The following is a 14,580-nucleotide window of genomic DNA, read 5'->3' as shown; positions in this document are numbered from 1 at the left end:
CATGTTGTGTTGGTCTGCGGGGTTTTGTCTGCTGTGTGACTTTGGGCAACTCATTTAACTTCTCTGTGCCTCAGTTCCCTCACCTGTAAAATGGGGATTTAGACTGTGAACCCCACGTGGAACAACATGATTACTTTGTACCTACCCCAGAACTTAGAACAGTGCTTGGCACACAGTAAGCACTTAACAAATACCATTATCATCATCATTATTATTATTATTATTATTATTTAATTTCAAGAGAAAGAGTATGTCAATGGATAGAGCATGGAGCCTGGGTGTCAGGTCATGGGTTCTAATCCCAACTCCACCACTTGTCTGCTGTGTAGCCTTGGGCAAGTCACTTCACTTCTCTGTTCCTCAGTTACCTCATCTGTAAAATGGGGGTTAAGACTGTGAGCCTCATATGGAACAAGGACTGTGTCCAACGCTATATGCTTGTATCCAGCCTAGCATTTAGTACAGTGCCTGGCACATAGTAAGCACTTAACAAATGCCAGAATTATTATTATTATTACTGAGCTCCTAGCGTGGTAGCTGAGTACTAAGTTCTCCCTGAGTTCTCCAAGGGAATGGGGGTAAGTGGAGAGTAGAATGGGGACCCAAAACTGAACCTTGAGGGACTCCCACAGTTAGGGACTGGGAGGCAGAGGAGGAGCCCAGAGAAGAGACTACGAATGTAAGGCCAGAGAGATAAGAGGAGGACCAGGAGAAGACAGTGTGAGTGAAGTCGAGGTTTGATAATGCTTCCAGGAGAAGGGGGAGGCCCATAATGTTAAAGGCTGCTGAGAGATCGAGGAGGATTAGGAGGGAGTAGAGGCCATTGGATTTGGCAAGAAGGAGATCATTTGTGACCTTTGAGAGGTCAGTTTCTGTGGAGTGAAAGGGATGGAAGCCAAATTGGAGGCTGTCAAAGAAAGAATTGGAGTAGGGGAACTTTAAACAGTGGGTGTAGTCAGCTCGCTCTAGGTGGTTGGAAAGGAATGGTCCAAAGGAGATGGGGTGATAACTGGAGGAAGCCAGAGAGTCAAGGGAGGGGTTTTTTATTTTTTAGGGTAAGGGAGACATTAGCATGCTTGAAAACAAGGGGAAGAAGCCATTGGAGAGGAAACAGATGAAGGTGGTAGTCAGGAAAGGAAGAGAGGAGACAAGGCAGATGTGCAGGTGGAGGAAGTGAATTTTAAGAAAAGACAGGAGATCTCCTTGAGATACTGCTGGGAAAGATGGGAGAGTTGAAGAAAGGGCAAGAGAAGGGAGGGACGCCAGAGGAGAAGAGGAGATTTTAGGAAGGTCACACCTGAGAGTTTCAATTTCCTCAAAGTAGGTGGCCAGGTTATTAGGTGCAAGAGATGGGGAAGAAAGGGGGTCTGAGGCAGGAGTTAAATGTAAGGAACAGTGGGCATGGGCATTAATAAGGATGGAGAAATAATTTTGCTGGGCAGAGAAGGCAGAGTTAAAGCACGCAAGGATGAACTTGAGGTGGACAAGGTCAGCTTGATGTCCCATTTCTGCCAACAGTGCTCTTTGCACCTGTGCACGAGCCACAGAAAGTGGACAGTGGAGATGATCCAGGGTTTTGGGTGTGTGGTACAAGGTTGACGAAGGGGTAAGTGAGTGAGTGAATTGAGTTCAGTAGAGAGGGTGGTGTTGAGGACATCAGTTTGGTCATCACAGGAAGGTAGTTCTGGTATGGAGACTAAGTGGGGCAGGATGGCCTGAGAAAATTGTATGGGGTCAAATGATCAGAGGGCTCTGTGGAGAAACAAGACAGATTTGTGGAGAGGAGGTGTTTAGGAGAGAAGGCAGGTGAGGAGGTTGTGTTCAAAGGTATTTCAGAGTTTTTGAGGGTAGAGATTGTACAGTGACTGGAGATGTGATCGAAGCTGTGATAGAAAGCGCGTAGCCAAAGAGTCATCTATGTGGATTTTGAAGACCCCAAGGATCCATGTAGGGAAGGAGAAAGTGAGAATTTGTAGCTATTTCATCCTGACACATATATGCTGCCTCCTCCTGTTCCTGTTATATGATGATGCTGGTGATAGTATTTGTTAAGTGCTTACTACATGCAAAGCACTGTTCTAAGTGCTGGGGGGTGGGGGTACAAGGTGATCAGGTGGTCCCATGTGGGGCTCACAGTTTTCATCCCCATTTTACAGATGAGGAAACTGAGGCACAGAGAAGTGAAGTGACTTGCCCAAAGTCACACAGCTGACAATTGGCAGAGCTGGGATTTGAACCCATGACCTCTGACTCCAAAGCCCGGGCTCTTTCCACTGAGTCATGCTGCTTCTCTAATATGTGAGTATGTCTGCCAGTCTATCTTCCCCCATTAGACCGTAAGAAAGCAGGACACGTGTGTCTTTGCAACTGCTTGACTCTTCCAGCTGCTCAGGAGGATTCCCACTGAGGTACTCAAAAAAGCCTTTGAATAATGAATAAACCAGAAACGAAGATGCAGACCCTGCTCGGTTTAATTATTAGCCTAGTTTAAGTAGGGACACTGCCAAAGCAGTCCATTCTTGGAAAACTGCTGATTTGGAACGCGGTTGGCTTTGAGCTTCAACATCAGGAGAGGTTGTCCAGCATCCAGGGATAAGATTGATTTTTTGGAGAAGCCAAGTTTCCTACAAGCACTTTCTTCCCCCGGCTCAGCTGTATTAATGGCTCACCTCTTGCCCTGTGGGATCTGGAATAAAACCATCTTGGAATACGTCAGCCCGGTGGGTCCCAGAGAGCAAATGTTGGCAGCAGCGAGTTTCATCTCCATCTGGAGCCCCGGTATATCTCCTCGCCCCATAAAAGCCATCTGTGTTCCTAAACGTATAATTGCTGCCGGGATCAGCTGGTACTCCCTTCACTATCGGAATCTTTCTCCTCCTTCCCCTTGCCTCCCCCGCCCCGCCAATTTGGAAAAAGCCCAGGTGTGGGAGCCAGAGGATCTAAGTTCGAATCCTGGCTCTGCCACTCGTCTGCTTTGTGACCTCGGGCAAGCCTCAACTTCTCAGTGACTGTTACCTTTACTGTAAAATGGGAATTAAATCCTTCTCCCTCCAGACTGTGAGGCCTGAGTGGGGCTGTCTATGCCTGATCTGTGATCTTGTCCCAGTGCTTAGTATAGTGCCTGGCATATAGTAAGCACTTAACAATTGCCATTTGGGGGGGAAAAAAACTGAACCTAGTTGAAAAAAGCTGGGGCTTGAGAGTCAGGACACTTGCATTCAAGTCTCCCCTTGGCCTGCTGTGTGACCTTGGGCAAGTCACTTAACCTCTCTGGGCCTTGGTTTCCTGATCTGTCAACTAGGACTAATACCTACCCCTCTGTAGCTCATAAGGAGGTTGTGAGGATAAAATGTGATAACACATGCGTGCTTTGGGGAAAAAAGAACTCTATAAAAAAAACAAGGGAATGGAAGTATTATTCTGTGACTATTTAATGGCTTTCAAGTTTCGCATTAAGGGACTGTATGTTGCTATATAGTTGCCCTCAGTTGTCAAAGATGCCACCTGTAGGGGAAATTCTCCTATAGATGTGTGCCTGAAAAGACCAGTGTGGGACCAACAACCCCAGTAGATGCAAAACAGCGTGAGCGCATGCACAAACACACACACTCTGTCCCTTGCTGTGCTGTCATGGGTTTTTTTCCCGCAGCAGCTGCTGCTTTTGCCTCCTGGTCTCTCAACCCTTTCAAAACATCTCCTCAAACAAAGCTTCCACCTCCCTAACTGGAGCGCTTACTACAGCACTCTGCACTGAGGGTGCGCTCCAGAAATATCACCGATTGATGTCTTCACGAGAATGTGAGCAGGGGGAATAAGATTGCACATGGCAAGAGCCGGAGTATGGAAGGATGAAATTGGCAAATCTAGATATTCAATTATTCATCTAAGGGCTGAAGATGGGTAGAGATGCGTAAGTGTTCAGGATAATAAAGATTTGAAGAAGTTGGGAGGACATTTTAAAACGCTTTCAGAAGCGGTTTTAGTTGGGAGGTTATGGTTATTGTGTGGTGGGGTGGGAAAGCACAGGAATTTGTTTGCATGGAGGGACTCTGGATTGTAAGCCCGTTGAGAGCAGGGAATATGTTCAATCATATTTGAGCACTTACTGTGTGCAAAGCACTATATTAAACACTTGGGAGAGTTGCTGTTGTTGTCTTATGCCGTCAAGCCTTGTCCGACCCATAGCAACGTCATGGACACCTCTCTCCCAGAGCACCCCACCTCTATTTGCAATCGTTCTGGTAGTGTATCCAGATACACAGTATATACAGAAGTGGTTTACCACTGATTGGACACAATCAAGAAGTCAGCAGTGATAATCAGAAACTGTTCCTACCTCAAAAAGAGGCCCCAGATTATGGGGTTTTAACAAGCGCTTCTTATGTGTCCAAACCTGTGCTAAGTGCTGGGGAGACAGGATAATCAGACGAGACAGTCCCGGATTTGTGAGAGACACAACAGTCATCTTACTCCCATTTTACAGAAAGCAAAATGGAGGCCCAGAGCCGCTAAATGACTAACCCAGGCAGAGAAGAGATTAGAACTCAGGTCTCTAGAATGTGAGGTCCCTGTGGGTAGGGTAGCAACATGGCCTAGTGGAAAAAGAAATCTTGATGTTTATTGCTCTGTCCCAGGGTCTTCATGTGTCATGGCACAAGACTTCATGGGAAGCCTTATCTTAAAGTGGCTGGAAGCGATAAGGGAATGCAACACTGAACCATGTTCCAGCTTGCTGAAAAAATAGTGGGACGTGAATAGTTGGGACATTGTGCTATCTTAGGTCAGTGATTAGAATAGAAAAGTAAATTGATTGCGAAAAGGCACTAAGCTTAGAAATCTCATGGGGAGAGATCCAAGTTAATACTTTGCTTTCCAACAAAGGCATTCAGACTGTGGCATTCTACCTTCCTTTATAGATCTTATTTGCCAACACAAGTCCAAGTGTTGACTTTGCTGTGGCTTTTAAGTTCTGGCAGCCTGAAAATTTGGCGGATGCATTCGGGCGGGGGGGGTTATTTGGAGGGGTTGATTTCCCCACCAGGTTTTGAGATTAAAATCTCTGACTTCTTAAATGGGATATTAGAAGACTTTGATCCTCAGAGAACAGAATTTAATCAGATTGAAGCAAGATAGCTGTGACGGACAGAGTTATTTATTTTGGTACGGTATGACTTTTCATCTCCAGTAAGTAGAATGCCCTCTTTTAATATTAGAGGTGACAAGCGCAATGAACTTTCTTTTCAGTTTGGCAGGTAAAATAATGGTGTTTGTTTTCTAGACCGCCATGAGGCTTTCTAGATATAGACCCCGACTGTAGCCTAAAGCACAATCAGCATCATCTTCGTTAAATGGTCCCGAGCAAGGGCTTGCTTTGTGAAGAATTGTTGTGATGATGCAATCTCCCGATAATATTAATAGAGAAGCAGCATGGGTTTGGGAGTCAGAGGACGTGGGTTCTAATCCCGTCTCCGCCGCTCGTCGGCTGTGTGACCTCAGGCAAGTCACTTCACTTCTCTGTGCCTCTGTTACCTAATCTGTAAAATGGGGATTAAGACTCTGAGCCCCACATGGGACAATCTGATTACGTTGTATCTACCCCAGGGCTTAGAACAGTGCCTGGCACACATTAAGCATGTAACAAATGGGTCATGGGTTCAAATGCCGGCTCCGCCAATTGCCAGCTGTGTGACTTTGGGCAAGTCACTTAGCTTCTCTGTGCCTCAGTTACCTCATCTGTAAAATGGGGATTAAGACTGTGAGCCCCCCGTGGGACAACCTGATCACCTTGTAACCTCCCCAGTGCTTAGAACAGTGGTTTGCACATAGTAAGTGCTTAATAAATGCCATCATTATTATTATTATTATTATTATTATTAACCAATGTTACTGTTATTATTAACCATGCACAATGTGCTAAACACTGAGGAAAATAGGCTAATCTTACTGGGGGTAGTCCCTGTCTCAGAGGAATTACAGCCTAAAGTGGGGGGAGATCAGTCAGTGGTGTTCACTGAGCACTTACTACGTGCAGAGCACTGAAGCACTTGGAAGAGTACAATGCGACAATTAACAGACACACTCCCCACCCAAGATGACCTGCCTCTCTAAAGGGAGCTCACAGGTATTGAATCCCCAGCTTATAGATGAGGAAAAGAAGGCCCAGAGATGTGACTTGCCCAAGTTCACATGGTGGGCAAGGCAGGGTGGTGGGATTAGAACCCTGGCCTCTTGACTCCCAGAAGTGTGTGCTTTAGCTCTCAGTCTTATGCTGTTTCTCCCCCAGGAAATGGTGGGCCAGTCACCTTTGGCTTTGAAACACACAATCTCCTTGCCTCCTCAATCAATCCATCAATCAATCAATCGTATTTATTGAGCACTTACTGTGTGCAGAGCACTGTACTAAGCGCTTGGGAAGTACAAGTTCCCAAGGAACTTGTGTGTGTAGATCGAGAACAGAAGGGGACCAAGAACTGAACCTTGGGGAACCCCCACAGTAAGGGGATGGGAGGGGGAGGAGGAGCCTGCAAAAGAGACTGAGAATGAAGTCTTGTACTCCTCCTACTTCACCTCATTACTCTCCAACTCAGCCCGCAAACTTCGCTCCTCTATTGCCAACCTTCTCACTGTACCTCCATCTCTGCCAATTTGTACTTCCCAAGCGCTTAGTACAGTGCTCTGCACATAGTAAGCGCTCAATAAATATGATTGATGATGATGATGAGCTCTCCTATCTCAACCCCGACCTCTCACCCACGTCCTGCCTCTGGCCTGGACTGCCCTCCCTCCTCAAATCCGACAGACAATTACTCTCCCCGCCTTCAAAGCCTTATTGAAGGCACACTTCCAACAGGAGGACTCCCCCAACTAAGCCCCCCTTTCCTCTTCTCCCACTCCCTTCTGTGTCACTCTGACTTGCTCCCTTTATTCATCCCCCCTCCCAGCCTCACGCAGCTTATGTCCATATTGGTCATTTTATTTGTTTCTATTAATGTATGTCTCCCTCTGGACTGTAAGCTCATTCTGGGCAGGGAATTGAGTCTATTCTATTATTCCATTGCACTCTCCCAAGAGCCTAGTACAGTACTCTGCACACAATAAGCGCTCTGTAAATACGACTGATGAGCTGACTGGGTCCGGAGGTGTGGCGTGATCCACATGAGTTCATTCATTCAATCGTATTTATTGAGCGCTTACTGTGTGCAGAGCATGAGTTATTTTGCTGCATTCGAAACCCACCTTAGACCAGCATGTCTCTCCTTAGCTTCAACAAGGCTTTGGACCTCAAGGGACTGAGCACCACTTGGCAGATCAGACCCCAAAGCAAAAGGGTGTTTACCCCCTTAATCATTGGGATACTCACCCCAGCCCCTCACTACCTTATGTTAATATTCCTTTACTCTACTCTTTCCCTTCCCTTTAATCAATTTTTAATGTCTCTCTCCCCCTGTAGACTGTAAATAATAATAATAATAATGGTATTTGTTAAGCACCTACTATATGCCAAGCACTGTTCTAAGCACTGGAGTAGACACAAGTTAATCAGGTTGTCCCTCGTGGAGCTCACAGTCTTAAATAAGGGGAGCAGGGAGTCGAGGTGTGGGAAAGGGCTGAAACCGGGGGATTAGGCTAGAAGGGGCAAGGGAAGGGGCGCAGACCCAGGGGTCTCCTTGTGATTAGAGATTCATTCAGTCAGTGAGTCAGTCATATTTATTGAGTGCTTACTGTGTGAAGAGCACTGTACTAAGTGCTTGGGAAGTACAAGTTGGCAACATATACAGTCCCTACCCAACAACGGGCTCACAGTCTAGAAGGGGGAGACAGACCACAAAACAAAACATGTGGACAGGTGTCAAGTCATCAGAATAAATAGAAGTAAAGCTAGATGGACATCATTAACAAAATAAATAGAATAGTAAATATGTACAAATAAAATAGAGTAATAAATCTGTACAAACATACAGGTGCTGTGGGGAGGGGAAGGAGGTAGGGTGGGGGGGATGGGGAGGAGGAGAGGAAAGAGGGGCCTCAGTCTGGGAAGGCCTCCTGGAGGAGGTGAGCTCTAAGGAGAGTTTGTATCTACTAACTCCCGGGTGCTTTCTCAAGTGCTTAGTGCAGTGTGTTGCACTCAGTAAACGCTCAGTAAATACCACTGATAGATTGGGTGGGAGAACAGCGATCCTCCCGTAATGGATCTGGTGGAACAATTCTACTGTGAAGAGCTGTGTGTGACAAGAGAGCAGTATGGCCTCTGCTGTAGTATGGACAAGGATTTCGGGTCTTTACTTATGTTACTTCAGGAGCCATCAAACCAATCAATCATTTATTGAGTGCTTACTGTGTGCAGTGCACTGTGCTACATGCTTGGGAGAGTATACTATAAGAGATAGAGGCACGTTTCCAGCTCACAGCCTGGAGTCAAGCTTCCTTTTCTCCTCCTGTTTCTTGAAGAAGAGGGAGGAATCCTGTGACTGGTCTTTCTGCAGACTTGGATGCCTGAGCCGGATAGATTCATAAGTAATAATCCATACCGATTACCACGTACCTTATTGTGTCACCATAGCAACAGTCTTTTAGCAATGCAATTACCCACTTCCATTCCTGTAGGAAAGTAATTATTTTGTCAGAAATAATTTTCCCCCTCTTCCCCCCCTCTTCCCCCCTCTTCCCCCCCTCTTCCCCCCCCTCTTCCCCCCCCCTCCCCCCCCCCCCTTTTCACTCTCTCTACCCTCCACCCCCATCTCTCTACCCTTCCCTCCAGATTTACCCCCTCTCCCCTGCTTTCACCATTCATATCTCCTGGGTCCCAGCCATGAAACACTGAGGCTCTAGATAGGACCACGCAGGCTCAGGCACATCGTTTCTATCTTCTCTGTGGTAGCGCAACCCAAGCACCCTACCAAATTTCTCAATTCAAGTTGATGTTTCTGATCATTAGGCATTGGAAGATAATGCCTGACCTCAGTAAGAGAGTCATGTCAGATCATTGCACCAAATCGGAGTGAGCTGGGGATTCCAGGAATGCCTCTCCCTAGCACCCTGGTTTTGATTTAGGATTTAATGCTTTTCAAACTCAGGTTCCAGTTCGTCTTTCCCTGCAGATTCAGGGACCAGTGTTCCAGAATACCTTCATTTAGATTGTTAGTAAAATGCCAAGCATAATAGTCAATGAATTGGCCAACTTTGCTGTGGATGTGATGTTAGGTTGTGTGTCTGTTTTATACCCTGGTTTTTCTTGCCGATCCCAGAATACCCTCTCTTTCACAAGCCATTAACTTTCACAGTGGGTTGAGTGCCTTTGGCATTCTTTTGCTTTTCATAGTAAAACAGAGTTCATCCAGTATCATCTCCTGATCAGGCGGCCTGCGTCTGAAACAATTTTCATCCATCCGTCCTGAAAGTAGAGTAAAGCAATACCTATTGACACCGTGAATGCTAGGAAATATGATCCAACCACCTCCAATCCCTAGATGTGGGGGATTTAGATACTATGATTGCCTGCCCTTGATTGGAAGTAAATAGCTAGCGCTGTTTTGGAGCCCAAGAGCAGGGAGAGATCACCAGGGTGATCACATTAATGATGGGGAAATATGTGAGCCTTTACGTAATAACTATTGGAGCTCAGAACTTCCGAGCATCTTGACTTGTATTTTATTCCCCGGGACCTCTGAGAGATTCATTTTCCAGGGAGAGGAGTAGAAGAGTTGCTCTTTGGAGCAAAGGTGATATGGTTGGAAGTATGATTGCTCCCATGATCTTGAATGTTGTGGAAGGACGCCCTCCCTGTGCCAGGGAAAATATGGTGGAGTTTCTTCTGCTCACTGTGGGCAGGGAATTTGTCTGTTTATTATTATAAGAGACACAGCGTGGCTTGGTGGGAAGAGCGTGGGTTTGGGAGTCAGAGGACGTGGATTCTAAACCAGGCTCTGCCACTTATCATCGGTGTCACTTTGGGCAAGTCACTTTATTTCTCTGTGACTCAGTCACCTCATCTGTAAAATGGGGATTAAGACTGTGAGCACCACATGGAACAACCTGAGTACCTTGTATCTACCCCAGAGCTTCAAACAGTGCTTGCCACATAGTAAACACATAACAAATATCATCATTATTCTTAGAACAGTGCTCAGCACTTAGAACAATGCTTGGCACATAGTAAGCACATAACAAATACCATTATTATTAGAACAGGGCTCAGTGCTTAAAAGAACAGTGCTGGACACATGTAAGTGCTTAATAAAAACCATCATCATTATTATATTGTATTCTCCCAAGCACTTAGTACAGTGCTCTGCACAGTAAGTGCTCAATAAATATGATTGACTGACTATGACATTTGGGCTTGGGTCTGCCTGGGTTTCCCAGGGCTCTAGTTTGGTATTAGAAGAGGGGAAAGGCAAATTCCACCTCACATTTGAATTGCGTTTGCAATAGAGGTGATGGCTCCTGCTAAACCAACCGTACTCCCCCTCTTGGTCCCTTCCCAAATCTCGGAAGTCTGGAATTATATCTAGAGCCATCTCATTTGCTGAAAATCCATGGCTCTCTCTGGCTAGACTCTGGACAGAAAGCTCAGTGAAACACATCAGTGGAAAGAGTTCTTCCTTTTTGTAGCTCAGGGAGGGTTTGTTTTAAAAAAAAAAATCCCTGTGAGGTGTTTTTGGTTTTATATGGTATTTATTAAACGTTTACTAGGTGCCAAGTACTGTACTAAGAGTTGGTGAAGATAATAATTGTGGTACTTAAGCAGTTATGTACCAGACGCTGTACTAACTGCTGATGTAGATACAAGCTTATCAGGTTGGACACACTCCATGTCCCATGTGGGGCTCACAGTCTTAATTCCCATTTTGCACATGAGGTAACTGAGGGACAGAGACGTGAAGTGACTTCTCCAAGGTCACACTGCAAACAAGGGGTGAAGCCAGATTTAGAACCTAGGTCCTCTGACTCCAAGGCCTATGCTGTAACCACTAAGCTCTGCTTCTTCTCACTGGTTATTACCCAACTATTAAACTTGGTGCTTAGTTCCTGTACAATGTCATGCCTGGATTTAATAATTATGGTATTTAGTAAGCGCTTTCTATGTGCCAGGCACAGTACTAAGCGGTGGGATGGATACAAACATGGTCCTCACAAAAGGTTTACTATGTACCAAGACTGTCCTAAGTGCTGGAGTATATACAATGTCATCAGGTTGGACAAAATCCCCGTCCCATATTAGGATTAGGCATTCATTCAGCGGTATTTATTGAACGCTTACTGTGTGCCGAGCAGCTTGGCCTAGTGGCAAGAACACAGGCTTGGGAGTCGTCGGTCGTGGGTTCTAATCCTGGTTTCGCCACTTGTCTGCTGTGTGACTCCGGGCAAGTCACTTCACTTCTCTGTGCCGCAGTTACCTCATCTGCAAAATGGGGATTGAGACTGTGAGCCCCACGTGGGACAACTTGCATACCTTGTATTTACCCCAACACTTAGAACAGTGCTTGGCACATAGTAAGCACTTAACAAATACCATAATTATTTTTATTATTATTAAGTATTTAGTGCTGTGCTCTCGGTCCACAATCTTAATAACTGAAACAAATCCAGCTCTGACTTTATTTTGTAACCAAACTTTCTTAACCACCCTTTTTTTAAATAGTATTTGTTAGGCGCTTACTATGTGCCAGTCACTGTACTAAGCGCTGGGGTAGATACGAGTTGATCAGGTTGGACACAATTTAGTCAACATCTAAGGCAGAGGAGGAAGAAAATTCAGGTTCTCACTGACACTTTGGAGTAGGTTTGCTTCCTCTAGCTGACCCTTAAGCTGTGGTCTGGTGCCAACTTGTACTTCCCAAGCGCTTAGTACAGTGCTCTGCACGCAGTAAGCGCTCAATACGATTGAATGAATGAATGAATGGTCTGATTTCTCTTTCTGTCTTCCCCCCATTCTGCTTTCAGGAGCACAGTGACCAGTGCCCCAGACCATCTCAACTGCTCTTTATAGCATCTGTAACATGTTGCTGAGCCAAACCACTTCAGCTAGATGGGAAAAATCATTTTTAATTATCAGAACGAAGTATTTTAGAACAGTTAAGGTTGCAAAATGAACAAAGCACCAAGTTGGTCAAACGTATTTCCCACGGAACGGTTTGAACTCGAAGACAGAGATTTGGGTTTCGCAGGGATTTTGAAATGGTGAAGCAATGGATGCCGACTGGATTGGGAAAGCAGAGTGGTCTAATGGGAGTCAGGAGAACTGGGTTCTAATCCCAGCTCTACCACTTTCCTGTTGGGTGACTTGGGCAAATCAGTTAACTTCTGTAGTTAAGAAGGAGCATGGCATACTGGTTAGAGCACAGGCCTGGAAATCAGAAGGTCTTGGGTTCTAATTCAGACTCTTCCACTTGTCTGCTGTGTGACCTTGGGCAAGTTACTTCACTTCTCTGAGCCTCAGTTCTCTCGTCTGTAAAATGGGGGTTAAGACTGTGAGCCTCATGTCGGGCAGGGACTGTGCCCAACCTGATTAACTTGTACCTACCCCAGTGCTTAAAACAGTGCTTAGCACATAGTAAGCGCTTAACAAGTACCATTATTATTATTGCAATGTGCAGAGAATTATACTAAGTGCTTGGGCAAGTATATGTTGTAGACTGGGAATGTCACTGTTCATTGCTGAATTGTACTTTCCCACGCACTTGGTACAGAGCTCTGCACTTAGCGCTCAATAAATACGATAGAATGAATTGAATGAATGGACAGAATTAGCAGACACTGTCCCTGCTCAGAATGGGCCTGTAGTCTAGAAAAGGGAAGTGACTTGCCCAGGATCACACAGCAAGGAATTGGCAGAACGAGGATTAGATTTCAGATTTTTAGATGAAAAATTTCAGATTAAATTTCAGGATTAGAACCAGGGTGCCCCGGCGCTCACTCTCAGGCCTGAGCTCTTTCCCCTAGGCCATGCTGCTTCCCGTTGATTTGAAGATGGTGAACGCTCACTGGGTGGGACAACCGTCACCCGGTTACCTGCGGGGCATGCCAACAGCCACCCTTGGTGCCAGTTGGGTAGGACAACCACCACCCTGGGCGAGCCGAGCTTTATACTGCGAATCTCTTGGCCTCGTGCCCATTTCCTGGCATTTTCCTGGCATGAGCATCCACAGCTTTAGAAAATACCGTTTAAATCCTAATTATTGTTTAGTCTGAAATAGGCTTCCACGGCTTTTTCATTCCACTCACGCCAAATTGTTGAAGAGCTTTTAATAACTGTGTTTAAATAAAGACTCGATCCAATTTGCAAATGAAACCCCAAAATGCTCAGGTTCAGCTCACGCTCCTTGTGACGTGATTTTCGCACAGGTACAAATCAGGTCTTCTTTGGGCTTGCTGGAGTGATGTTGCTGGAGCATCATCCGTCACGCTGTGGTCTCGGGATCTAGAAAACGTGAAGATTGAGATTGCCAGGATTGCAAATCATTGAAAAAGCTGGATAAAATCAGAAACCAAGAAATCTAGTCCAGCCCAAATGGAGAAATTAGCCTGACCGCTGGAGATAAAAAGCCAGTTTACTCAAGTAAAAATCCTCAGTGGGAGAATGCTATCACCCCAACCTGCTTATTGTGATTTAGCCTCCATTGTTTTATCAGATCGAAGCTAAGCTGCTGAAATCAACTCCTGGGCCATGGATCACAAATTTCACTTTGGGCTCCACAAAGGAAGCCAGCGCGAGACTTTTCTGAAAGTTTTACTTCCCTCTGAAAGTCACAATACCTTGTCCGTGAGTGCTTAGTACAGTGCTTGGCACATAGTAAGCGCTTAACAAATGCCTTCGTTATTATTAAGTCTGGCATCGTTTAATTTCCCCTTAGAATCTTAATAAGGAACAACCAATCAGTGGCAGGCATTTTTTTCAGCAGTATTTGTTAAGCGCTCATTATGAGCCAGGCACTGTATTAAACGCTGAGGTAGATACAAGCTAATCAGGTTGGACACAGTTCATGTCCCACATGGGACTCCCAGTCTTAATCGCCATTTTAGAGATGAGGTAACTGAGGCCTAGAGAACTTATGGGACTTGCCCAAGGTCACCTGCATGCATTTATTCACTCAGTTGTACTTATTGAGCGCTTATTATGTGCAAAGCACTGTACTAAGCTCTTGAGAGAGTACAGCAGAAAGTTGACAGAGCTGGGATTAGAATAACAAATAGGATTATTATCATTATTATTATTTTTGAGTGAATGGCACAAGTCCCACCTGACACGACTATTTCCTCCTGCCCGCTCTGAGGCACTGAGGTCTGACTGCACATTTTGTTGGCGTTTGCTTCTATGGCCCGAACATTTCCACCATATTGTACCTAATGATTCCTGCAGCATAATCAGTAGCATCATCCTTCGGAGAACCACTATAGCCATTTATCTGTGCAGACCTGCCTTCAATCCATTACCCAAATGAGATGGTTAATGGGCAGAAACATTTCTGCTCGTCCCACAAATTCAAGAGGAGCAATGGCCACTCTCCTCGTCGTGCCTGATTCTGGGGGAATCAAATCAGTGTTGGTATAGAAAAAGCCAAGGTTAAAATCTTGGTGCTC

This window comes from Tachyglossus aculeatus, chromosome X5, assembly GCF_015852505.1.
Source record: "Tachyglossus aculeatus isolate mTacAcu1 chromosome X5, mTacAcu1.pri, whole genome shotgun sequence".
NCBI classification, from domain to species: domain Eukaryota; kingdom Metazoa; phylum Chordata; class Mammalia; order Monotremata; family Tachyglossidae; genus Tachyglossus; species Tachyglossus aculeatus.
The sequence above is the reverse complement of the archived record's forward strand: the minus strand, read 5'-3'. Positions refer to the sequence as shown.